Genomic DNA, 27093 nt, shown 5'->3' with positions numbered 1-27093 from the left:
TCACCCATTATCAGGGAAATGTGAATCAAAACCATAATGAGATAACCACCTCACACTAGTCAGAATGGCTATTATGAAAACAAATAAACAACAACAACAAACCAAGAGGGGCACCTGGGTGGCTCAGTCGGCTGAGTGTCTGACTCTTGGTTTTGGCTTAAGTCATGATCTCACAGTTTGTGAGTTCAAGCCCATATCAGGCTCTGCGCTGATGGTGCGGAGCCTGCTTAGGATTCTCTCTCCTCCTCTCTCTGCCCCTCCCCTGCTCATTGTATTCCTCTCTGTCTCTCTCTTTCTCTGTCTCTATCTCTCTCTCTCTCAGAAAAAAAAAAAAAAAAACTGCCTCTTTTTGGTTTTTTTGACTACAAGTTTAAGTCCTATTTTCTCTTAAGGAACTTGATGAACATAGTTTGAAAAAAGAAATCCTGGATAAGAAAAAGTTAACATGCTCTACTGCAGAATATGGTTCACTTTTTTTTAAAGAACAGTGTAGATGAGTTTTTGCTTGACATTTGAATTTGAAGATATGGTAGACCTTAGGGAATGTATCACTTGGTTTGGGTAGTGCAACTTCAGTTCTTAGTTTTTGTTTTGTTTATCCTTTTTTTCTCTTTCTTTCTTTCTTTCTTTCTTTCTTTCTTTCTTTCTTTCTTTCTTTCTTTCCTTCTTTTTTTTAAATAAGCTCCATGCCCAATGTGGAGCCCAGCATGGGGCTTGAACTCACAACTCTGAGACTGAGATCTGAGCTGAGATCAAGAGTTGGACGCTTAACTGACCGAGCCACCAGGCACCCCACTCTTAGTTCTTTTTGAAACCATAAATTATTTAATCTATAATAGAAGTCTATTAGTAACGGCTATAGGTGGAATGGAGCATTTCACTCTTTTCTGCTAGAGTTTAGTTTGGTCAATGTTAGAAACTACTTGTATGATAATCAATTATTAAAATTCCTTTAAGTGATTAGGGTGTCTTATGTTGTAAAGAAAAATGAGGCTTCTCTCCAAGATTCTTGCTCTCAGGTCAGTTGAGTGAGTCTGGATTTGGCCAGTGGGGATAGGAGATGGGAGGAAGCATGTGGAGGGCCTGCTACCTCAGTGCTGTTCTCCAGACAAAACAGTCCTGGGTACTCAGTAAAATGATCACAGGCTTCTTTGACAGTGATTTAAGGGTACATTTCCTGAAAGAGGCAAAATAGAAGACAAGAGAAAGACAATGCAAAATAAAAATCAAATTCTAGGTTACACAAATGGAGGAGAGTATTGATCGTCAAGAGAATTGAGAGTGCATGATATTGAAGGTAGAGATTTAGCTACACAGATTCGGACCTTGTTCTCAACAGGAGCATCTGTGCAAGGCATCCTCTTCCTTACTGGTCAAGCATAGTGAAAAGTTGGATGTATAGAACATGATGCCTTAATATTATATTTTTTAAACATGAATAGTCTGCTTTACTGTGTGTCTCAAACAAATGTTGTTTTGGTATTTGCTGTCTGATCTTGTTTATTTGTTACTCTTGGAAAATCTCATTTTTGACTGGACTTGGACTTAGAGGTAGAAACTTTCAGAAGACAGCATCCATCTCTTGGCAATCTGTCGCTGGTGTGTTTCTTTGGCTTCCTTCATTCTCTTGGCTAAAAGTTTAGCATATTCTGCAGCCTCTTCCTTATGTTTCTTAGTATGTTGTTTCTTCAGAGCAATACACTGATGTGTGTGTTGAAGGACACATGGAGTAGCAAGACACTGAATCTTGGGTACTTTGGTTCTAGATTTCTTACCTTCTTTGTTTAAGGGCTTTCTCACAACATACTGGCAGATGTCATGTTCTGTGGAGAGATTGAAAAGTTTGCGGATTCTGCCAGCTCTTTTGGGCCCCAGGAGATGTGAGGCACAGTGGTACCAGTGAGTGCAGAAATGGGAACACTGAGATTGGCATCCATAATGCAACCCCAAACAGATTTGCACTGTCTTCCTTCGGTGCTCGTTGGTCTGTAGCAGGAATGCCCCTTACTTGGCAGCAGGTGGACACCCTGATTCGTGGGGAAGCCTTGTTTGTCGTCACTACCACTGATTCAGACCATGTAACCCTTCCATTCTGCATCCAGAACATCAGCAGCAACTTCTGTGGCCATAGGCTTCTCATAAAAGGTATCAAGTTTGCATTCACCATGCACTTCAATGAGTTTCTGGCAGCCAGTAGCTGGGAAAGATGTTCAGCTTCATCTTAAAAGCAGACTGTTGCCTCCAAGGTACCATAAAAAAGAGCTGTATTTCTCAAAATTTATTCTCTGGATCACTGTTTCGGTTGGATTTTTGAAAGTTTATTTATTTATTTTGAGAGAGAGAGAGTGCGTGAGCAGAGGCAGGGCAGAGAGAGAGGGAGAGAAAGAATCCCAAGCAGGCTCCATGCTTGTCAGCACAGAGCCTGACTCAGGGCTTGATCCCATGAACTTTGAGGTCATGGCCTGAGCCAAAATCAAGTGTCGGATGCTTAACCAACTGAGCCACACAGGCACTGCCCCCCCCCCCCCCCCAAGTTGAAGTTTAAGAAGTGTTAGAGGAAAGGTCGTTTCTGTCTTTGGAACAGTTTGGGAAATTCTATGTCAAACAGCCTAATATTGGGTTCATTCTTGTAGGGGCGTCCAGAACCTTCAATGTGGTAATGTATATTGTGATTCTCTCAAAAGACTGTCTAGATGCCAGTGTATTCTGGAGCCATGTGACTATATAGACCTTTTTATGGAACTATCTTGAAGTATTTTATTTTTTTATTAATATGCTTGAAGCATTATTATTTTGTAGCACTCAATTGCTCTGGGGAATATCTATCTATCTGTCTATCTATCTATATATATATATCTATATCTATATCTATATATATATATCTCAAAATTAGATATCAAAAAGCTAAAGCTATTTTTCCAATCTGCTCAACTAATAATAACATACTTACATAGTAGTTTAAAAAAACCACATTTAACAAGGTGCTTTTCCCATATGTTATCTCATTTAAGCCTCACACCCACTCTGTGAGGGAGTTCATATTATTCTCAAATTAGAATCGAGGTGACAGAGACTCAGGAAGCTTAATTGATGTGTCCAAATCACAGTTTGTTGGTAGCTGAGCCAAGATTTCAACCCAGATCATTACTCTAGTGTTTTATGCTATTGTCGCCCAGCTACCTGGGGGGTCAGCAGGGCTTGCCACAGGCCCGTAGGGCCCCTTTTTAATTCTTTCTCATCTTTTTCCATTTAGGCCTCCATGCAGTTTTCATAATTCAAAATTTTCTCTTTTCTCCCTTTCATCCATCAGAATTTAGTTCCATTACTTCCCCCAGTAAACAGCCTCAAACTAAAGTATTCATGGAGACTTCTGGTTTAACATATTTGTATTTTAACAGTGAAAACACAGTGCTTCACCTAAATGGTGACATAGAGCTGGCAGTCAGCAGATGCGGCGATCTTGTAGGGGGAGTTTTGAGGAATCCCTCCAAATGTTCTGTGTAGACTACTTACTGTTCATGCTCTTTCCACTCAGAGGTGCAGAACCAGCTGTGTCTGCCACCTGCCAGGCAAGTGGTAGTAGTTGGTGACAGTTCACTCCTTCATTATTGCCAATGAGGGAAAGAACTCCTGCTATGTTTGTTCAAGCTCATAATGCCAAAGTCTGTGTTTCCAACTGGGCTTCATACTGCATTTTATGCCCCCCGCCCTCCCTTCTCTCACCTCCAGGCATAAAGCATAAATTAGCTTTCTTAATCTCTAGTTTATTAAATAAATCTCCCCTGGCCTTCGGAATGCCTAAGGGCATAGTTACAACCATAATGAGTATGTTTACCATTGAGATAAATGCCCCAAATCAAAGGCTAATGAAAAGGTGAAGATCTGCAGGAAAGAATTTAACATTAGGCAAAAAGAGTTCTGCACTTTGACCTCAGTTTCTGGGAAGTAATCTCTCAGCCCTTGTAATGTCATTTCTGACAGGGGCTTTGGGTCATTGGATAGTCTAACAAATGACTTAGGGTGAGCGCTGGACACATTTGGCTAGTCTTAGTTTGAGGTTCTTGCCACACCAGAAAGACCAACAACATCGGTAGGGGTTTTAGGTTGCTCCCAAAGGGGCTGGAAACTGGAACTTGAGATCAACTAAGTGAGCAATCAGTGAATCAATCATGTCTATGTAATGAAGTCTCAATAAAAACTCTTTACATGGGACTCAGCTGAGCTTCCCTGACTGGCAGCAGTCCAGTAGTCCGTACATGTTGTCACATGCCGATGCCAGAGAAGTCACATGCTCTGATTTTACAGAGGACATTGGAAGCTCCACTGTGGTACTTCCCAACTCTGCCCTATTCACTTCTTTCCTTGGCCAATTCTATTTATTTATTTATTTATTTATTCATTCATTCATTCATTTATTAATTCATTCATTAATTCATTTATTTTTGAGAGATAGAGCAGGGAGCCAAAGAGAGAGAGACAGACAGACAGACAGACAGAGAATCCCAAACAGGCTCTACACTGTCAGTGCAGGGCCTGACACTGGGCTCAATCTCATGAACCGTGAGTTCATGACCTGAGCCGAAATTAAGAGTCAGACGCTCAACTGACTGAGCCACTCAGATACCCCTGGCCAATTTTAATATAATAGCTTTGAGTGATTATTGTGAGTCCTTCTAACAAGTCATTGCACATAAGGGTGGTTTTGGGAACCCCCTGAACTTGCAGTTGGTGTCAGAAGTGAGGATAATCTCTTGTGGGGACTGTTCCCTCCAATTTAGCTGGCTAAACTCTGTCAGAGGAAAAGTCTCTTCTCACTTTTTTTCTCCTTCAAAAATAAAGTGCTTTGAGTCTTTGTTCTGCTTCCTAGTGAGTGTGGGGCACGTGGAGAATTAAGTAGCATTCTGTGGCTGTTCAGTTGTGCAGGATGGTACTGGATGAGGGCTTTCCTCATCATTGCTGAAAAACAATAGTGTCTGGATTGCCTAAGTGGGTTGAAAGTAATGGCTTAACTCACCCATTTATTGAATCAGATGGCAAACCACAGAAGGCAAGTGCAAAAATAACATTTTTATAATCTGTTAGTTCTAAACAATGCTGGAGACTGGGGGATGTGGGAAGTAGGAGACTAAAGTGCAAGAGACCTGAAGATTTAAGAGACTGCCTGCATTTTGAATGGATATTAGTTGAAGTCATTGTAATGGTTTTAAAGGCTACATGCTAAAGAATATTTAACAACTGGAGGTTTAGTTGTGTAACTCAAGTAAAGGCTATTTTTTTTTCCATTTTGACAGAAGAGATGATATGTTTTGTTCTGTTGTGAGTTCTAGTGACCCCTGCTTAGCTTTCATTTATCGCAAATAATCTTCTCCAGGATACTACAATTGCTGGCAATGTTGAGATGCTTATATTACATCTAACCTTGGAAAAGGGTCAAAATAAATCTGTGAATTAAGCAAGAATATATTACAGCTGGCTGAAGAACGTGTCAGGAATACCTGAAGAGAAAACTAGAACTGTTTTCCCCCTACAGTCTACATATATGGTTGTTGTGGCTTCTTTGCCATTCACTTGGAGTTTCATAGAGAAATATTGTTCTCATTTTAGTCCTAATGTGAGTAAATGTCCACTGTGGACCAAGACTCCCTTATAGAATAGAGAAAGCATGTGGTTGCTGGCATTGGGATGCTCTTATATACAAAGAAGGAAATACCGAAATAACACATCAACTGTGATAATCTCCACTTACCTAGAAACAAAAAAAGTACAATGAAAGGCTCAGTGAAAGGCTCAAATGAAATGAAAGGCTCAATGAAAGGCTCAAATGCCTTGACTATATAAATGTATGGTTAGCAGAGGGGCACCTGGGTGGCTCAGTCGGTTGGGCGTCCGACTTCAGCTCAGGCATGATCTCGCAGTCCGTGAGTTCGAGCCCCACGTCGGGCTCTGTGCTGACAGCTCAGAGCCTGGAGCCTGCTTCGGATTCTGTGTCTCCCTCTCTGCCCCTCCCCACTCATGCTCTGTCTCTCTCTGTCTCAAAAATAAATATAAACATTAAAAAATTAATAAAAAATGTATGGTTAGCAGTGGGGTAGAGAAGGTCTAAATATTGGATAATCTTAACGGTAAGTTCATTGCTAACTTAGAGAATTATGTATAAATGCTGATGGCACCTGTAGAGGAAGCCATAATGCAAAAGGATACAAGAAAAGGAGAGAGCATAATGGGTATTAAAATTGAAAGGAAGCAAATTATACTTCTACTGGAGGAAATGGAAATTAAGACTAATGTGCTATTGTAAGAAACATAGAAGTTAATATATTGACTGTGTCTTGAAAAATGCAATTCAAAGTCTTTTTTCCTTTATCAAGTGTTTTTCTTATTTAGATAGTCCCACTTTATGACTATGGCACAATTAAAGAAGGAAACATGGTATTTACAAGTGTCACTTGAAAAAAATGTTTATTACAAGCAGGATTAAAATTTTATAAATGCATTAGGGCAAATATACTTTACGGTGAAGAAGTCTCCTTCATAGTCAGCTAACAAATAAGAAAAGCTAGGTAACAAAGAAATTAAAGCTGAACACATCTAATAGTTTAATAAGTAGGAAATGAAAGGTGAGATTTTGCATGAACTGAAAAAAAATGAAGTTTAATGAAGTCACTGACATGATGATACTTAAAGTTGGAGATATTACATATTCACTCATTGATACATGCATGCATTCATTGATTCATTAACTCAACAAGTCATTGTACCAGGCATTTGGACAGCAGATCTTTTGGCCAGAAAAGTGAAATGCTCCAAATAGTAAATTTTCTTGGTGGTGAAGAGAAATGGTTAAGTGCCTTCTGAAGCTTTAAACAATATGTTGTTTGGCATGAGCTAGTAATAAATGTTTTATTGCCTTTTTAAATATTTTGAAATCCTTCTAAAATGTATGTGACCTTAAGGTAATTAAATTGTTTTGGAGAATGAGACTGTCTTTGACCATTCTGGATCAATTGTATTTTATTATAATGGAATAGTAAAGATTACATTCAAGAAAAATAGTGGCAATAGCAGCAAGCATACAGCATTTCAAAAATCAGGAAAAGTGGTCCTGATCCTACCTGAAGGTCCACTATATCAAAACATTCCTTCTTTGTTCAAAATGGTATTTTCTGACTTCCTTACCCTGTTGTATAGAGTACAGTCTATACTATCCTGGCCCTGTTGAGTCCTGGAAGAAGTAAGGTCAGACAGAAAGCAGACTTTCAAGAGATTTCTTTGTGGCTTTAAAGTACATCAGGCTCCTTCTGGCTTCAACTTATCTCTGTTATAAAATGTTACCTGTGGGAACCATCTGGGAATCAGTAGGTGAGACTTAATATTGTGATTCTAAACAGGCCTTCACATAAAGACAGTCTTTTGATATCTGATCATTAACAAAGAGAATGTATGTGTGCCATTTGCCAAGTCACACAGTTTTGCTAAGCAAAAAGAAAATGCATGAAATCGAATCCAGAGGCTTTATTAAGATGATTATTTCTTCTGTTGTTTGTTTATTTAGGAACATGACATTGAGCCCAACTCTAACTTTTTTTTAATATTGTTTTTTTTTCTTAAACAAAAAAAGGAATAACTGTCTAAATAGGGAGGTATCAAGTTTCCTCTTGCTGAAGATACAGAACTAGATTATGATTGAGCACATGGTAGGATTGGCATAAAGGGGCTTGCCAAGTTAACACTGACTAGTAGGGGAAGAAAACAACCTTTATGATCACTTCAAAGTCTGAGGTTCTGTGATCAATAGATGGCAGTTCTGAGGCCAGGTCCAACCTTAGCATCTTTGAATCTGGCTCCCACCAAGGGGCCTGAAACAAACTGAGCTTTAAATGTGTGTGTTGAATGAGTGAATTAATGGAGTGATCAGAAATTTATTTACCTTGCTGTGTAGCTTTAAGTGTGAGTCTGCAAAATTAGGCTTAAAAGGCAGTTTCTTTTTCTTTGAGCCATTACATCAGCAGTTTGGGTCCTTGTCCCAGGCTGAACAGCACAGCAAGGCTGTGGCTGTCTCAGCAGCCTCAGCTAGCTTTTCCTGGGATGGGTAGCTTCGTTCCACTTGATTCACATGACCCAATCGATAATGTTCTCTTTTGAGAAATACACTTTTTATTCAAATGAAACATTCATATCGACTAATCACCACCATTAGCATATGTCTTTAAAAAAATTTTTTTTTAACGTTTATTTATTTTTGAGACAGAGAGAGACAGAGCATGAACAGGGGAGGGGCAGAGAGAGAAGGAGACACAGAATCGGAAGCAGGCTCCAGGCTCTGAGCCATCAGCTCAGAGCCCGACGCGGAGCTCGAACTCACGGACCACGAGATCGTGACCTGAGCTGAAGTTGGACGCTTAACCGACTGAGCCACCCAGGCGCCCCTAGCATATGTTTTGAAAGATGTAAAAACTCTAGAGCAAAATCTAAAGAAATATAAATACCTAGCTTCAAATTAAATGGCCTCACTAAATTTCAGAAGCAGCTAATCACTACCTAATACCACTCCTGTATCCTCGCAGGGATTAAGTACCAATTCATCCCGCACTTTTTTTTTTTTTTTTTTTTTTTGGAGTTAACAATCTTCCTGGCTGCACTCCCGGGCTTCACAGTGCTGTGGGGGCTACAGAGCAACTTGGGCATCAAAGCTTTTATTTCCGTCTTTGATCCTTCTCTTCAGGTTAGACCTTTTTCTGCCTGCTTGCAATTTCTCAAAGAGAAGGTATTAATAATTTGCCATCGGAAGACTTCCAATTTCATTCTCGTGTGTCTTTGTCTACTCTGCAACTTTTTTTCTATTCTTTTTTTTTTTTTTTGTTTCTCAGGGAGAGACAGCCTTGTTTGACACGATGGGCTTGGCTTCAGTAATTTGGAGGATTGCAGAAGTATTCCTGTGGCTCTCTCTAGTACGACTCGCCGACTCCCCTGAGTTAGCAGTCTTACTCCCCTTGACCTGTTTCTCTTGCTTAGTTCCTAACACCCAACGGTTGTAAAGTTACTATGCACTGAATTAAGATTCAGTTTCCATGACTCTTGCAGGTTTACAGCAGTTGTAGTGGACAGTTTCAAGTCAGAATCTTAAAAAAAAAAAAAAAAAATCCGATCTTCCTTTTGCCTGTAAACATTTAAGCAGAGCGTAACTAAGTTTTTAAATGTAGATCTAGTGGATTATGAAACGATAATTCTGGATGATTCCTTTCCCACTCTAGGAACTGAATGTATATTTATTTAGTGACTATATGAGAGTGAGAATCTTGGATGCTTGCCTTATTTTTCTTCACTGATTTCAGAGTGAAACTGTTGGGTTAAAAGAGAAAAATGTGCCTTTATGGCTTATGCTTCTTTGTATTTCTCTAGAGGTGATCTTGGCACTTAGCTGAGATTGTAATGGACATTTGAAAATGAAATCTTTTTCCACGTTGGCTTATTTCAGACTGAAACTAGTTGGATGCAAATCTGCCTATCTAATCTTCTTAGTATAAATTTGCCTTTGATGTTGTGGTTTCATAGTCTAGATCTGCCTCTTTCTCATTATGTCTTCTGGCACACTGGTATTTGGGGAGACATTTTCATTTCCTGTGCTAGCTTCACTGGGGGTTGGGGGGGATTGATCTACCAGATGCCCCTGCTTGATAGTTGCTCATGAATGCCTGTATGTATTGAATGTGCATGTCCATATCCGTGGGCATAAGCTTTTGGAAAGCATCTCTTCCCGGCCTGCCCTAGTGGCACCTTTTGTCTTCAGTTCTGCCCATTTGGGAGGCTTTTCCTCAAAGAAGTATAAGGAGAAAACACTTGCTCGTACCTCCAGCAATTTAAATTCATACCAAATTTCTGGAGAGTATTTTTTTTTTTTTCAATTCCTATGGCATAATGACATTATTATTGCATTTGCTGACATTTTTCAGGTGAAGATGTGAATGTTGAAGACTGAGATTATAATTATTCAGATTCTCTAAAGTACTAAGATACCAGTTTAAATGGCAGAAATCTTCTGGCTTTATGTATATACTTTATCATCAAACATGACTGATCCAGTACTGCAAATATGTTTTCTATTTGAGAACAAGAAGGAAACAGATATATTTTGAAGGTAAAACATTTGAAAAGGATGCACTGAAAGAGATTTATTTGAAAAAGTCAAAGATAAGAGGGGGAAAAAGTCTGCCAGTTTTTTGTAGTTCTTCAAAAGTATTTCTCCAGGCTGGTCGCAGTTGCAAGAGGATTGATTAATCATGCTGAGTGGCTTTTTATTTTCTGTATTGAAATGGACAGGTACTGGGCATAAGCACAAGATCGGATATAATAGAACCAGTCCACTGCTATAGTGCACCTTAGGTTAAACCTCTAGGTGACCTCCAATTTCATATATAGGAAGTAAAATGTGTTTGGCATTTACTATTTGCCATATAATAGTGTAAGTATTTTAGAAGAGAATATAGTAGATTGCATTTTTCTCCTAATCAAAATGGAAGAGACCGAATAAGATATTAGCACATTTACTCCTCAAGCGGTTCTATGAAAGAAGCATTTTATTATCATCCCTATTTTAGAGATGAGAAGATGGAGGCAAGGAGCAGTTCAAGAAATTGTTCAAAATCAGCGTACACGTAGGTGACGGGACTCAAACAGAGAGCCCCCGATCTCATCCTAACATTCTTAGGTTGCTTAGCTGTGGTGCTTCGTGTTTGTGGTTGACATCATTGCGTTTTTCATCCCACAGAAAACTTGTCACCCATCTTGTTAGAGATCCCAGTCTCACTGGGCAATGCAAATTCACCTTTTCTCTTGCCCCTGGCTTTTAAAATGGCCCCTAGCCAACAGGAATATCTTCTACATATCTGAAGAGCTGTTTCAGGTTTTTATCACATTACAAACATTGTTAGTGCCATTTATCAGAAATAGTTTTATTACTTGAAAGTGTACTTGCCATGGATTCAAATGCTCATGAAGTCTGTTCAAAATTGAGAATCTTCTGTCACTTTTCAGTCTTTCTAAAAAGGAAACAGCAAAATGGTGATTGAAAAATCATTAGCTGGCCAAGTTCTAGTGGTAATAGTCCATCTTGAGGAAGCACTCACAAGTTTCTGAAATTCGGCAGCTGTTCATTCAAAGATGCAGGGAGATAGACTGCACAAAACAGCAAACAAAGGCACTGCAGCCTGCAGGAGAATTGGGATTTCATTGTGTGTGTCAAAAGTAAATGAATTCAAGAATAACCACTTGAAAAGGAATTCTCCCTTAATGTCTTTGGTGCAAAAATGTGCTCAGATTGTACTGGCTCTGAAGAGTGAGACTCAAAGAAGTAAATTACTTTCTAGCTACTAGCTTTCAATTGCTACTGGCTCAAAGTGCTAGCTAACCTTGTGAAAGGGGAGCAGAGAAGAGAGTAGTTTGCATTTTTCTCCTCATCAAAATGGAAGAGACAGACTGAGTGAGATACCATAGTGGCACCAAGATTTCTGATGGCATAAGTTTATAAATAGGCATAAACATCCCATTGCAAGCCTCAACAAGAACCACTTAAATGTCCTGTATACATTTTTCAAGCAATTTCTATTTGGAATAAAGGGTCTAGGAAACGGTTTTGAGGTGTGAAAACTGATGTTTACAGAAAGTAAACTGTTTTCTTTGAAGGCTTTTCAAGTATGTATTCTGCAACCATGTAATTATGTAAATTTGTCTGGGACAGTTAGAGCAGTTAGAAACCAGTACTAATGAAACGATGGGTCACAGGTTCAACCATGGTCTGGATCAGTGCGTTTTTCAGCTAAAGAAAAGCCTTTAGCATGGCCTGGAAGCATCTCTGAGACTGCCCTGCAATTTGTAGGGCTTCTGTGGTCACAAAAAGACTGAGGACATGAAAATCAAACCCCTTTTCTGGAAAATCTACCTGAAATGCATGGCAGTTGCATCCTTTCTATCTCCACAGGTAGCCCTGAATAAAATTTATATTTTGGAAGGGAGAGAGCTGCTGTGTTTTAATCTGTGAATCTGAACATGGTAGAATGTGTATGAAATAAACAATGCAGGCCATATTGATAATGTGATTTCATTTGAATGAGTCTAAGAAATCTGTGACTTACTCACAAAAGCACTCCAAGGGATTTCGCACTTCTTGAATTGCTTCTACCTTGTTCCCGTCTGTAAAATGGAGGCAGTACTGTGTAGTTTCAGGGTTGTTGAGATGATTAAATAAGAAAATGGATGGGGAGTACCCACTTTAGCATCGGGCAGGTGGTACGTACCTAATAAATGGTGCCTGTTACTTTTATTTTTAGGAATCTCCAACAAATCCTGGCATTATCTAGATGCAACAAATGCTACTTTGAAGCACTTATATGAATTCATGAAAACACTACCCATCATTTATATACAGAACACCGATACCTCAGTTTTATGGACCTCAGAAATTCGTCATGCCCTAGTGCACTGTAGCAGATAGCATGAGCTTTAGTAAAGAATCTTTTGGTCATTAGTATAATCTGCTTCATACCAGGTGTTGAGGAGCCAAGAAGTAGACACATATAATGTACGATGCTTGGATAAAATTGTGTTAGGGATTTAAGACTCATTCAGAGAGGTACTCTGGTAAATATACAAATACATTTCAAGAACCTTCTAGAAGCTGTTGAGCAGAGTGAGTGAAAGAGCAGGAAAAAGAAATACAGACTCAATAGACCAGCAAAGTGGCATATCTTGTAGATAGTTTTTTTTGGGGGGGGGTATGGAATCAACAGGTGGATTAAAGCAATACATTCAAAAGGTTATGGGTTTAGATGTTCTCAGTTTTAGCTTTTCTGTTTTCCTTGGGACAGTGACTTGATTTCCTGGGTATCATCATCCTCCTTCATACAAGGAAGAAATTAAGCATGAATTCTAAGATCTCTTCCTGCTCTCACATTCTATGGATTCTGTGGATCTGGGGGAAACAGACATTAGCACAGGTGGTTCTCTGTATCAGAATCTGCAACATTCATGCTCTTCTCATGTTGAAAACCCATCCTAAGTACACCGAAGTAGTTGATGTGCTGGTGATCACAATGATAAATGTTTGGGTTCTCAAATTGCAAAACCAGGGGCGAGGGATGGGTTGCTAAAGATATTGAGGGTATCTGAAGTCTCAAGATTGAATGGGACATGGTATTTAATTGTTTCAGTAAAAAAAAAAAAATAACTGTTTATTTTCTGGAGAAAATGAAAAGAATGAGAGAAGCTGAGAAAAGGGGAAGAGAAGGGGGAGATAGGTCTGTAGATAGTGACTCCAAAAGAACAACAGGAGTAGGGAGCAGTGTGGGAAGCAAACAGAGTTGGTCAAAAAGGATAGAGGTACATGCTCCTCTCTTCCTGCTTTCTCTCCCTATGGCAGATGTTAATATCGATTATAGAATTCTTTCCCCTTGAGTCCACGTTTGGCTTCAGAATCCTTCAGAACACAGAATTCCTCAAAGTCACTATCAACAGGAGTCATCGCATTGAAAGGAAATTGTTTTTATTAATTTTTTTACATTTATTTATTTTTTGAGAGACATAGAGAGACAGAGCACAAGTTGGGGAGGGGCAGAGAGAGAAGGAGACACAGAATCCGAAGCAGGCTCCAGGCTCCAAGCTGTCAGCACAGAGCCCGACGCGGGGCCCGAACCCACAAACTGTGAGATCGTGACCTGAGCCAAAGTCGGATGCTTAACTGACTGAGCCACCCAGGCGCCCCCACGTTGAAAGGAAATTTTATTTTAGGATTAGAGAATGCATCCACGTTTACAGGTTGTGAGCTTTTTAGGCCTTGGTCCAATTTTTCTATAAAATCCACTTTGATTTCACCAGCTCACTTTTACTTTTCTTCCTCTCCAGTCCTACAGCATTTGAATGTCTGTCAGTTGTTTGGCCCTTTCGCCTTCTGTGGTCAGTAGTCTATTTGTGGTCTGAGTCTTGTCTTTTCAACTGAAAACAAACTCTTTAAGCCTGATATGTCTTGCATGTCTCTGCTTTCCTCACAGTATTCACCTGATACTGAACATTTCATGGTTAATTTGTGACTATACTTCCTGTATTTTGTATAACATCTCAACAATTATATAAGAAATTTTGGTAAAGTTTTTTAAATAGTTGAAGTACAAGTTTTAGCACCAAAATAAAATGATCTAAAATATGTATTTCATTAACTATTGTGAACAATGGGCATGTTAATACAAAATGCTGAGAATGGACTAATGAGCAGAGGCACATGCTAATTTGCTGAACATTGTAAGTCATTTACTAGTTTCTACAAAGGCACATGTGCCCCAAGATGGCAGGACAAACTCACAGAAGATCTCAGCATCTTCTGGCACATCTGAGTGATAGCTTTGATTCTGGTTAGTGACAGAACTGAGATTTGATCTCAGGTTGCTTAACTCCAAGTGTAATCTTCCTTGAATCCTTGTAATGACGTGCTCTGATTTTCTTCTATTGTGATGGATTTTCCAATTGCTGAATTTGATGGAGAAACTATCCCCACAGTAGTATTGTGTGGATTTTTTTAAATGAGAGTGTTTTCCCCACCATTAGTGTAGATAAGAAACTAATAACTTGTTTCTTGAGCTCTTAATATTCGCCACACACTATTTTAAAGCACTTTGCATATAAACAACCTATTTAATCCTTGCAATGTCTCTATGAAGTAAATACCCAGTATCACTTCTTAAAACTAAAGCACAGAGTAGTTATGTAACTTGCCCAAGGTCACATAGCTAGTAGGTAGAAAGGCCTGGATTCAAAGGCAGCCTGGCTCCAGAGTCCAAACTTTTCACCACTACACTGTAGGTCTCTCCAGGTGAGTACAAGCCCCAGAGGGCTTTTCTTTGATTGGGTTCATTAGCTAATCAACATTAGCTAATGTCCTTTGCTGGTCTGAATGATGGTAAACAGAAGGCAACTGTGAATAAGATAATTACTTTCTGGGAGGTGAGCATCCCCATATAAAGACTGCTTTATTCTTTAATTTGAGGCACTAGAGTGTAGTGGTTAAAACAGTATCCTGAAATTAGGCTGTATGAGGTTTTTTAAATGTTTTAATTTATGTTTGAGAGAGAGAGAGAGAGAGTGAGGGGAGGAACAGAGAGAGAAGGAGACACAGAATCTGAAGCAGGCTCTAGGCTCTGAGCTGTCAACACAGAGCCTGACGTGGGACTCGAACTCACTAACCGTGAGATCATGACCTGAGCTGAAGTCGGATGCTCAACCAACTGAGCCACCCAGGCGCCCTGTATGAGTTTTTAGTTCTGCAGATTTTCAGTTGGTGACTTGAGAAGAGTTATTTACTCTCTCTGTGTCTTAGTTTCTTCACCTGTAAAATGGAAAAAGAGAAACAATTCTTATCTGATAAAATTATTAAGTGATTAAATTAGAAAATTTATATAAATTACTTGATACTCTTTTCGACGTGTATCAAGCACCCAGTAAATGGTGCTTTTTGGACAATAACCATCATCGTTATTGTCATCATCACCATCTTCATTGCCATCACCACTGACTTGCAGAAAGGCAGCAGTGCTACAATGAATGTCTGGCAGCCAGGTACATTTCATTTGCCATTATGTGAAAGGGACAAGTCAATCATAGAGTCTCCTGATTGAGTGGACTTTGTGTTAGGCCCGGTTATCTTCATAGGACAGACGATATGTGAATCTGTATGTACAAGCACATATTGGACACAATGAGTAATTAACGACCCAATGATGGTCCTGAGTCGTAAAGATATTGCCCAGGGTTCACTCAGTGTCCTAAATATAAGAGATCAGATTCATGGTATATTTTAGAAGTGTTTGTATTAAACCATTATATTTAGGGTATGAAAGTTTAGAGCTTAGCTATTTAAAAATCTTTTTTTTTTTTTTTTAACTTAGATTGCTTCATCCTCAAAGGATTCTGAATAACAGGCACTTTACTTTTAATCTTAATGTAGTGCCATTTTAACATCCAAATGTGGTGTAGATTATCAGATTACCAAAAAATACCCAGGAAGGCAAGAAGGAATGATATGTCCCACAGCTACCGTGTGACGGAATTAGAAGGAGTACTGTGATAATCCTTTGCTGGGGGGAGGGGGCGTAGATGAAGCCACCAGCCCCAGATACACCTTATTGGGGAGAAGGAACCAGAGTTTGGCAGAGCTCCTGACTTTATGCTATTAGCTGTGTAAACTTAGGAAGATGATTTAACCTTTCTCAGCCTGTTTTATTGCATATAAACTAAGGACCGTAAGTCTCACCTCGAATGGTTGAAATGATTACACTGTATGCTCTATGATACAGGAGAAGTTACATAGATATTTATAGAACACCACCTATATATCATGTGTTGCCATTCAGAAATGGTGGCTGTTCTTGTGATTTAGAGTGAACGTGCCATGCACCATACTTTTAAAACACAATTCTCCCATATTGCCAAAAAGAGGCATTTAAGAGTCTAGGTATTTTGAAGTGTATGCAATGGAGGAGAGTGTGCCTTTTTAAAATGCCTTCACTTGTATGTATGTATGTTCTGGTAAATAGATATAGAAATAGCCAATGTTATGGAGACACAGTGGACTTTAAAGCCTAAGCTTTGAGAAACTATTAGTACTGTTAGTATGGAGGGAGAAGTCTCAGGAATTGATGATACAAATCACCCTGACATAAATGAGCCAAGATGAATACGGGACTTGTTCCAATACGGGATTCAGAAGACCACCAGCAGGTGACATCTGATTAAAATGTCAATAGAGGAATAGGAATCAGAGCAGATCTCAGGCAAAAGCATTTCCCCCAATGGGCTAGTCCTGCTTAGTGAGGGAAGGTTGTCAGTCCGTACTGAACATTGTTACTTCCTCTGTGAGGCTTGCCCTGGCCTTCCTATCTAAAACGTCACCTCTCACTCCTGCCACTGCTTACATTTCCTGCCTCCACTCAACCTCATTTTTCTTCTTAACATTTAACACTGTCTACTGTATATCTCGTTTATTGACTGTTTATCTTAGCAGAATGGAAACTTCTTTAAGGATAGAATTTTTGCCTCTTTTGTTTGCTGGGGTATCTAGGCTGATACCTTAGTGCCTAGAACAGTACTTCTCATGTAGGAAGCACTCAGTGAGCATTAGTTGAATGGATGAGTCCCATCACAGTTTATATTTGCATAATTCTTAATTACTGCAGGTGTATAGTCTGTTTAAGTAAACTGCTGATATCCATTGCCTAGTGCTGATTTTGCCATTTTCAGTTAGTCTGCTCTTGACTTTATAGAGCTCTTGGGAATTGCTAAAAAGAAATATGTTAACTGGTGGATTGAAACCTGATACTTGTGGTTAAGGGTTCTGTGTTCAGAGTAGGCAGACCAGACGAAGGCCCCTCCCACCGAATGGTGTCTAAAGAAATCATCATTCCAGTTGACCTTGATGATGTATACATAGTAACAAACTATATACATTTCATGGGACAAAGAAGTATGAAAATTAGCTTATAAACTCATAGGGTACTCTCAAGTAGATAAGAGAATGTTTGTTGGATGTAAAGTTCATCATCAAGCATTCTGAATTTGGCGATATTTTGTTCATGCACTCAAGCCACTCAAGCCCCTGTTCATGCCACTCACGGCACCTATGATGGCAGAAGAATGTGATGCAGACAGTCCTGTGAGACTCCAGATCAAACTGAGGTCTACTGCAGTTTCTGAGATTTTCTTCTATGACATTAAATTACCTTCAGTTATGCTGTTAGTACCTTACATATCATTGTCAGTGTTTCCAAAGAAAGATACTTTTTTCTTTCTTTCCTAATAAAGGAAAAAGGATATTTAATTATTAAAAGTAAATATTCTTTTTAAAAAGATTTTTAACATGTTTTTTATTTATTTTGAGAGAGAGAGAGAGTGTGTGTATGCATGTGAGTGGTAGAGGGGCAAAGAGAGGGAGAGTGAGAATCCCAAGCAGGCTCCAAGCTGTCAGCGAAGAGCCCAAGGTGGGGCTTGAACTCAAGAACTGTGACATCATGACCTGAGCCAAAATCAAGTTTGACACTTAACCAATTGAGCCACCGAGGCAGCCCTAAAAGTAAATATTCTTATATCCTGGGTCATGTATCTTTGATTTTGATAATTTGTTTGATGTGAAAATTCAGTAAACAGTCACTGTGGTAGACAAGATAACGGCTCCAGAGAAATGTATACGTCCTAGTCCCCAAGACCTGTAGATATGTTACCTTACATGGCAGAAGGAACTATGTGGCTGTGATGATAAAGACTTTGAGACGGGGAGATAATCTTGGATTATCAAGGTGGGTGTGATCTAATCACAGCAATCTTTAAAAGTAGAGAGCTTCTCTCAGCTGTGGTCAGGGAGAACAATATGAAGAGTTTATGCTGCTGTCTTTGAAGATGGGGGAAGAGGGCTACTGGCCAAGGAATGCAGGCAGCCTCTAGAAGCTGGAAAAAGCAAGTGAAAACATTCTCCTCTAGAACCTCCAGAAGGAACTCTGCCCTGCTGACAACTTGAGTTTAGCCCATTGAGACTGTACGGCATTTTTTACCTACAGAATTAGAAGACAGGAAATCTGTTTTTTCAAGCCACGAAGTTTGTTGTGCTATTGTTATAATATTGTGATATTGTTATAATAGCAATAGCAAATTAATGCATTTACTGATTGTTGAGTGAACCCTACTAATAATGAGGTTGTAGCAATTTTTATTTGTCTTTTCATTTATTTTTAAAACTTTTAGTCTATAAACATAAAAATTGTTGTTGCACTTGTGCAAATAAACATGTTACTTAGTACAGAAAAATTTTCTTTCTTGCTAATAATGTCAAATACTAATTAAATGACTTACATTAAAGTGCATTTTGGGCTAAGTACTCATCGGATGCCATCATAATTTAGAAATTGATGGTTTTGAACTATTTAAACTGTGACAGATTTTATATTAATTTTGTTCTGTATTCTTTTCTCATAGCTTGTATTAATATAAATTAAGAGACAGTTTAGTGCCAACAGGGTGATAAATATCTGATTTGTCCCCTATAATTAACTGCTATATGTATATATATGTGTGTGTATGTATATATATATATATATACATATATATATATATATATATGTATATATATATATATATATATTTTAGTTGAAGTATAGTTGACACACAGTGTTACATTAATTTCAGGTTATGACATAGTGTTTCAACAAGTCTTTACATTATGCTGTGCTCACAAGTATAGCTACCATCTGTCACCACAGAACACTATTACAATACTGTTGCCTGTATTCTCTGTGCTGTGATTTTATTCCCAAGGCTTATTCATTCCATAACTGGAAGTCTTTATTGCCCACTTCCCTCCACCCATTTTGCCCATCCTTCCACCCCTTTCCCCTCTGGCAACCTTTGGTTTGTTCTCTGTATTTATGAATTTGTTTCTGCTTTTTGTTTATTCCTTTGTTTTGTTTTTTAAGATTCCACATGTAAATGAAATCGTATAGTATTTGCCTCTCTTTCTCTGACTTATTTCACATAGCATAATGCCCTCTTGGTCCATTCATGCTGTCACAAATGGCAAGGTCTCACTCTTTTTTGTGGCTGAGTAATATTCTGGTGTGTGTGTGTGTGTGTGTGTGTGTGTGTGTGTATCACATCTTCTTTATTCGTTAATCTATCAATGGACACTTATGTTGCTTCCATAACATGGCTATGCTGCAATAAACATATAGGTGTATATATCTTTTTGAATTGTGTTTTTTTTTTTCTTTAAGTACATACCCTGTACTGGAATTCCTGGATCATATGGTATTTTTATTTTTAATTTTTTGAGGAAACTTCATACTGTTTTCCATAGTGGCTATACCAATTTACATTCCCACCAAGTGTGAAACAAGAGTTCCTTTTTCTCCACATCCTCACCAATACTTGTTATTTCTTGTCTTTTTTGATTCGAGTCATTCTGGCAGGTATAATGTGATATCTCATTGTGGTTTTGATTTGCATTTCCTTGATGATTAGTGATGTTGAGCACCTTCTTATGTGTCTGTTGGCCATCTGTATGTCTTCTTTGGAAAAATGTCTATTCAGATCCTCTGCCCATTTTTTAATTGGATTGTTTGTTTTTTTGGCACCAAATTATTTAAATTCTTTCTATATTTTGGATATATTAACCCCTTATTAGATACATTATTTGTGGATATCTTCTACCATTCAGTAGGTTGCCTTTTTTTTGTTGATGATTTCCTTTGCTGGGCAAAAGCTTTTTATTTTGATGTAGTTTCAATAGTTTAATCTTGCTTTTGTTTCCTTTGCTTGAAGAACTATATCTAGAAAAGATCTATATGTCTTTTTTTTTTTTTTTTTTTTTTTTTTTTTTTTTTTGTGAGAGCACCAGACTGTTTGGAATACCAAAGCTTTGCAGTGTGTTTTGAAATCTGGGATTGTGTTACCTCCAGCTTTATTCTTCTTTCTCAACCTTGCTTTGTCAGATTGGGGTCTTCTGTGGTTCCATACAGATTTTAGCATTATTTATTCTAGTTCTTTGAAAAATGCTATAACTATTTTAATAGGGATTGCATTGAATCTTTAGGTTGCTTTGGGTAGTATGGACACTTTAACAATATTAATTCTTTCAATCCATGAGCAAGGAATATCTTTATTTGTGTCATCTTCAATTTTTTCATCAGTGTTTTATAGTTTTCAGAGTATAGGTATTTCACCTCCTTGGTTAAGTTTCTTTCTAGGTATTTTAATTCTTCTTGATGTAGTTATAAATGGGATTGTTTTCTTAATTATTCCTTCTGATACTTTGTTATTAGGGTATAGAAACAGAACTGATTTCTGTTTATTAATTTTATATCCTGCAACTTTACTGAATTCATTTATTACTTCTAATAGTTTTTTGGTGGAGTCCTAATGGTTTTCTACGTATAGTATAATGATGTGTGCTAATAGTGACAGTTTAACTTCTTTACCAATTTGCATAACTTTTTCTTTTTCTTGTCTGATTGCTGTGGTAAGTACTTCCAGTACTACATTGAATAAAAGTGACGAGTGGTCATCCTTGTCTTGTTCCTTATCTTAAAGGAAAAGGTCTCAATATTTCATCATTGAGTATGATGTTACTTGTTGTTTTTTGTATATGGTCTGTATTATGATGAGGTGGGTTTTCTCTAAACCCACTTTAGTGAGAGCTTTTATCATGAATAGATGTTGAATTTTGTCAGATGTCTTTTCTGCATCTATTGAGATGATCATATGCTTTTTATCCTTCATTTTGTTGATGTGGTGTATCATGTTGACTGATTTGCAAATACTGAAACATTCTTGCATCCCTGCAGTAAATCCCACTTGCTCATGGTGAACGATCCTTTTAATGTATTGTTGAATGTGGTTTGTTAATATTTTGTTGAGGGTTTTTGCATTTTTGTTCATTAGGGATATTGGCCATTTATTTTCTTTTTTTGTGTGTGTGGCATCTTTGTCTGGTTTTTGGTATTAGGATAATTTTGGCCTCATAGAATATATTTGGAAGCTTTTCCTCCTCTCCTATTTTCTGGAATAATTTGAGGAGAATAGGTATTATCTCTTCTTTAGATGTTCAGTAGAATTCACCTGTGACTCCACCTGGTCCTGGACTTTTGTTTGTTGGAAGTTTTTGGATTACTGATTCGGTTTTGTTACAAGTGATTGACCTATTCAGATTTTCTTTTTCTTCCTGATTCAGATTTGGAAGATTTAATGTTTTGAGTAATTTGTCCATTTTTTCCAGGTTGTCCAATTTCTTGGCATATAATTTTTCATAGTATTCTCTTCTTTGTGACAGATTATTTTAAAGTTAATTAAAACACACTTCTTTTGCATTATTAGTTCAAATAATACGAAAGCACTTCAATATTATTTTAGTGGGTGCATTTCAATGTTTTACAAGTTGGGTTTTTTGCATTGTGATCTATGTCTTGTTTACAAATGCTGGGGTTAATATTTCATGAGTAGTAAATTGTCAGTTAACATGAGCTTTTGTAATTGAAATCTGAAACTACACCTATAGGTTAAACATAATATTAATGTGTATTAGGTCAAATGGCTAGACACAAATTAGCAACGCATTGGCACCATTTCAGTATCCTGATGATCTAGCTGTGTTCCTTTGCATGAATAGTATTTATAGTGGTTTAATTCATAGTATTCTTTAGCTCTGAGTTTTGTTTAATGTAAGAAGGCTAGTGAAGTTAATTATGTTGTCTAGAAATTGAAAAAGAAACCCACCAACAACCACTAAGATTGCTGCTAATGTTGATATGATTGAATTCATAGTAGAGGCAGCTGGATTTAATTATCAGTTTGCAACGTTGTGGTTTCAGCAGCAATTGCTGAGGAATGGATAATGCGAGTAGCCTTCAAAGCCACTCACATTAGAGATAAAAACCTTGTCATTCAGGCAGACAGCTGACTGAACAAGTATTAAAATGAACAAAGATTTCCCAAGGGAGGTTGCAGACTAAGGTTTGGTTTTGTCTCCTTGGCTTCGATTCAAATATGTCAGAGACATAGAATCTTATTCTTTTTAACTTAATAAAACGTTAGCCATTCTTAGCATTAAGGCGTGTGTTGGTAGAGAGGTTGATGGTGGGGGGCATTAAGTGACAATTACAGAAATTCTTAGTTAGCTAATTATTCCATTCCTTTTTCAGTTCATTTATGGGGAGAATGTAGAAAAGAATCTGTGGTTTCTAATTATCTTAGCAGCATTACCTAAATACCAACTTAAATTCTGTCACAGCTATGACTGAGCTGGCTAAGAGCAACAATGACTACTGGTAGCAGAAATCCAATATTTTTTCTATAAATCAATGTTTCTCAACAGTGGCACAATTGACATCCTTTGGCCACATAATTCTTTGCTGTGGGGGACTGTCCTCTGAATTGTAAGATAGCCTGGCTTCTGGGCACAGAATGCCAGTAACCCCCTCTCACAGTTGTGAAGACTTACCGTGTCTCCAAATATTTGCCAAAAGTGCCCTGGCAATCAAAATTGCCCCGCTTTGAGAACTACTGCTGTAAGTGTATGAGAGGAACACAGGCAGGTTAATTTTAGAAGGTCTAACAAATATCTCCTTCCTAATAAGCCCTTGGTGTTGTCAGCTTACTACTCTTCCATAAGGACAGGTCTTGTGCTTAGTAGTCCCAAGAGAATGGAATACTTGTAGGAAATATTAACATCTTAGACTTTTAAAATTTTTAATATGTTTTTCATCAAAAAGCTTCTAGAGTTTAAATGCTTGTGTATACACACACAGACACAGACAAACACACGTACACACAAACACTAGACTGCTATACCTTGGTTGTGTTCACTTTTATAAGTAGCGTCCTCGTGATACTCTAGGTGGAACATTCAGAAGTGCAATGTCTCAACATAAATTCTGTAGTTGCTGTTGCTTCCCTGCACAGCAGTACCTCATACTCTAGGAAGCAGCCCTTTAGCGACATAAGATATGAAACAGCAGGATGCAATAAAGAATGAATGAATCTTTAATGAATAGTTTTTAATAGAAGTCGCATTGTTTTAATATGCAGAAGATAACATGGTATTAGTGCTGGCAATTAATTAAGGAATCCTTGCCAAGATAATTGGTAATCATTTTCTTAATTTCTTTGTGTGATTCAATAAATACATTTTTTTTAAGTGTGATAACATTAGCTGACTGAGTCACAGTTCCCTTTGCATGTAGCTTAGAGTTACCAGATTGAAGTTCACAAATGTTAGGTAGTTTGCCCTGCATTGTATTAACCAATGAATCAAAAGAATAATTAAAATAAAAAGATTTGCCTGTTGTTAAAAGTATGATTCAAAAAAAAAAGCCCTCTTAGGCTTAGATGATTCCACTTTTTTTTGTTATATTTTTAATGTCTGCTTATCTCAAAGCCTCCACCTAAGGAAGAACATAGGAGCTCACAGACATGGTGGTGTTTGGGTGCGGGAAATAGAACCCAGAAATTGGAGTTCTGTTCTTGGCTTTCTCACCTGTATGACCTTGAGCAGGCTGGGATTTACTTCCTATTTTCTTCTATATAATAGGAGGTAACTCTTCTCGCCCCAGCCAACTCTTCCTAAAATTTTCTAGGAATTAATTAGAGAAGTCATTTCAAGTGTTTTGCAAGCCTAGAAGAAAAGCACTCTCTGTACCATAAGATATTACTCAGGTTTTTTCTTCCTGCTCTTCTCTATGCCAGGCAGCTCCGCTTCTCCTGTCTACTCTCATCTATCCATTTAGCTGTTGGGGGTTGATTAAACTGTTACTCACACTCTCCTTCCCAGCTTGCATTAAAGGAACAGTATTAGATTTCATTCTGTTGAGAGATTTAAACCCTACCTTGTCTGACAGACTTTGAATTCACCTCTTAAATGCATTCCTACAGGCCCCAGTCACAGTATCAACAAAGTTGAAAACACCAACTTTATTTCTTAGTCACCTTGAATAAAAATGATGCCGTTTATTTTTAACAAGTTTGGAATATTCTGATACAAGCACTATCAGCTCTGATGTACTTTCAGTAATGGGAATGGTGTCTGTGCTGGTTTTGTTTTGTTTTGTTGTTTTTGTTTTTTTCTCTTTATGGAAAACTTATTTCTAACAGTTTCCTTTTTTGTAAATCTAATTGCTTTTGGCTCACCAAGAATTCATGGGCAATTGCTTTTCTCACTATTACAAATATATTGCAAGTGGAGCTTTTATATTCAGGGTTGCTGACCTGAATCTGTTTTCCTTCACAGTAATCTTGTGCTGTTTCCAAGCTTAGGAAAGCTGACAGAGTTTGAAAAGACAATATTCATCAGTCAGACGATGGGTGCTGGTTTTGCATCTTTTACACATAATTGTCAAAAAATCTTATTAATACCCAACTACGGGCCAATGCATGAAAATATAATCGGAACATTGCAGAACGGATTCAGAGACAAACAGGAACCTTCATTTTCGACCCCAATTTACTGCTATCCCACACAAATTTGGTGGTTTCAATTTCCGAAGAAATTATTTATATCAGACATGTAGACTCATGGTCCAGAGGTTATAGGAAATGTCACTTTATATTAAAAAAGAACCCACCTGATACCTGGCTTTATGCGTTACTCCTTGCATTAATAATGATGTGTTTCCAGTCTTAATTCTACTTTTCAATCCTGGGGGACACATATTTTAATTTTTTATTGGTTGTGGTAGAGTTTCAGCAGATTTATAGGAAGCCCTCACTTATACAGAGAAGTGTATATGCTTCGTGTGTGATTGCGTTTGTGTTTGTGTGTGTGTGTATGTGTCTGTGTGTTTGAGTGTGTTGGTTAATGAGAGAGAAGGAAATGGCAACAGTTGATTTCAATTGAAGCAGCACTATTTTAAGTGGACACAAAATAGAATATTTCTATGCACTTAGCCATTTTCTTATTCTCACTCGGTCTCAGACTCTGAAATTTGATGGTAAGATGGGTTAGGAAGATGAAAATAATAAAGAAGAAGTCAGTTTACCAATGATTTAATCTGTAGGGTAAAATCCATTGAAATTCAAAGCATTGGAAGGTCAAATTTTAGTAAAAAGCAGTGGATACTGATACAGTGCACAATTTCCCACCCTTTATATGATTGGACTGGGACTGACAGTATTTAAAAGGTAGGGTACTGTGCCTACATTGGCTTGTAGTTTCAATTTATGCTTTGTAAAATTTTTATGTGGACCTATTTTTTCATTTAAATGTCTAATCATGAAATATTCTTAGAGACTTGAAAAACCTCCAAAAACTTAGATGTATGAAAAAAGCAGAAAATATTATATTTATGATAAGTTGCCATTTTGAGAAATGACAGGGGGCTTTTCAAATAAGTAATTGTAAGGTCTCACTCTTTACGTGAGGAGAGCTTTGTTGCTTGTTGGTCAAGTAGACTGAGGTTGTCCAAGGAGTCCGTTTTGAATCCAGATGTAAATCATCTAGTGGGGAAGAAAACAAATATAAAATGTGTAGTACAGGTATTTATATCTGAAATCTAATAATTATATTCTGTGTAATCTGGAGAAGGATCTCTGGCTCCCTTCTTTGCCCTATGGGTGTCATATTACTCAATGATATTGTGTTTGATTTGTGCATAAAGGTTTTTCTGAGCAGATTCAGGTCCTATTTTCTATTAGAATCTTAATGATTTTTAAAAATTTCAAACTCTACTTTTCATGTATAAATGGAAGATTTAGCTAAAAGGGTTTAATTTTTTAATGTTTATTTACTTTTGAGAGAGAGAGACAGAATGAGAGGCGGGGCGGGGAGCAGGGGGAGAGTGGGAGCGGGGAGCAGAGAGAGACGGAGACACAGAATCCCAAGTAAGCTCCAGGCTCTGAGCAGTCAGCACAGAACCTGATATGAGGCTCGAACCCATGACCTGTGAGATCATGACCTGAGCTGAAGGTAGACACTTAACTGACTGAGCCACCCAGGAGTCCCCAAAATGGTTTATAATAGTCTTTGCTTCCCAGACATTTCTAGAACTTGTTTGTGCCATGTTTTGATATCCAACTTAGTGCTTTTTAAAATTTAGCACTAGTCCTTAATTGTATTCTCGAATCATTTTAACTGTATAAAGTTTGCCTCCTCCTAATAGAGTGGGCATGATAGAGTTTGCACGTGATAAGCTCTTTGATGAGAGGGAATGCATGGTGTTTAGCATTTTCTTAGACTGGAATATTTTTAAAACTGAAGTAGTCGTCAATAGCCATTTCCCCTATTTCTGTGTTTTGTTTTTTTTTTTTTTTTTTAAGAGGACTGGACATGTCCAAACTAAGTTCCTCATCTTCCTCTGAAATCACTACCCCAGGGGTTTTGTTTTCTCCTTGATGGTAACAACTTCCAGTTGCTCAGGCCAAACATCTGGATGCCATCCTTGATTGTCCCTCTCTTTTATATCCCAGGCCTAATCTTTCAAAAAATCTTTTTGAATCTATGTTCAAATTATGTCCAGAACCTATCACTTTTCACCACCTCCACTGCTATTACCCTCATCCAAACTACCATCATCTTTTGCTTTG

The 27093-nt window shown here is 37.8% G+C and overlaps 1 pseudogene; it reads right to left on the bottom strand.

Annotated features, from left to right (window-relative positions):
- Positions 1-1523: 1523 nt before the first annotated feature.
- LOC122229314 lies at positions 1524-15608 on the bottom strand (annotated as a pseudogene).
- Positions 15609-27093: the final 11485 nt, after the last annotated feature.

This window comes from Panthera leo, chromosome C2 (assembly GCF_018350215.1).
Source record: "Panthera leo isolate Ple1 chromosome C2, P.leo_Ple1_pat1.1, whole genome shotgun sequence".
NCBI classification, from domain to species: Eukaryota; Metazoa; Chordata; class Mammalia; order Carnivora; family Felidae; genus Panthera; species Panthera leo.
Note: the sequence above shows the minus strand (reverse complement) of the source record. Positions and strands in the feature narration are given on the sequence as shown.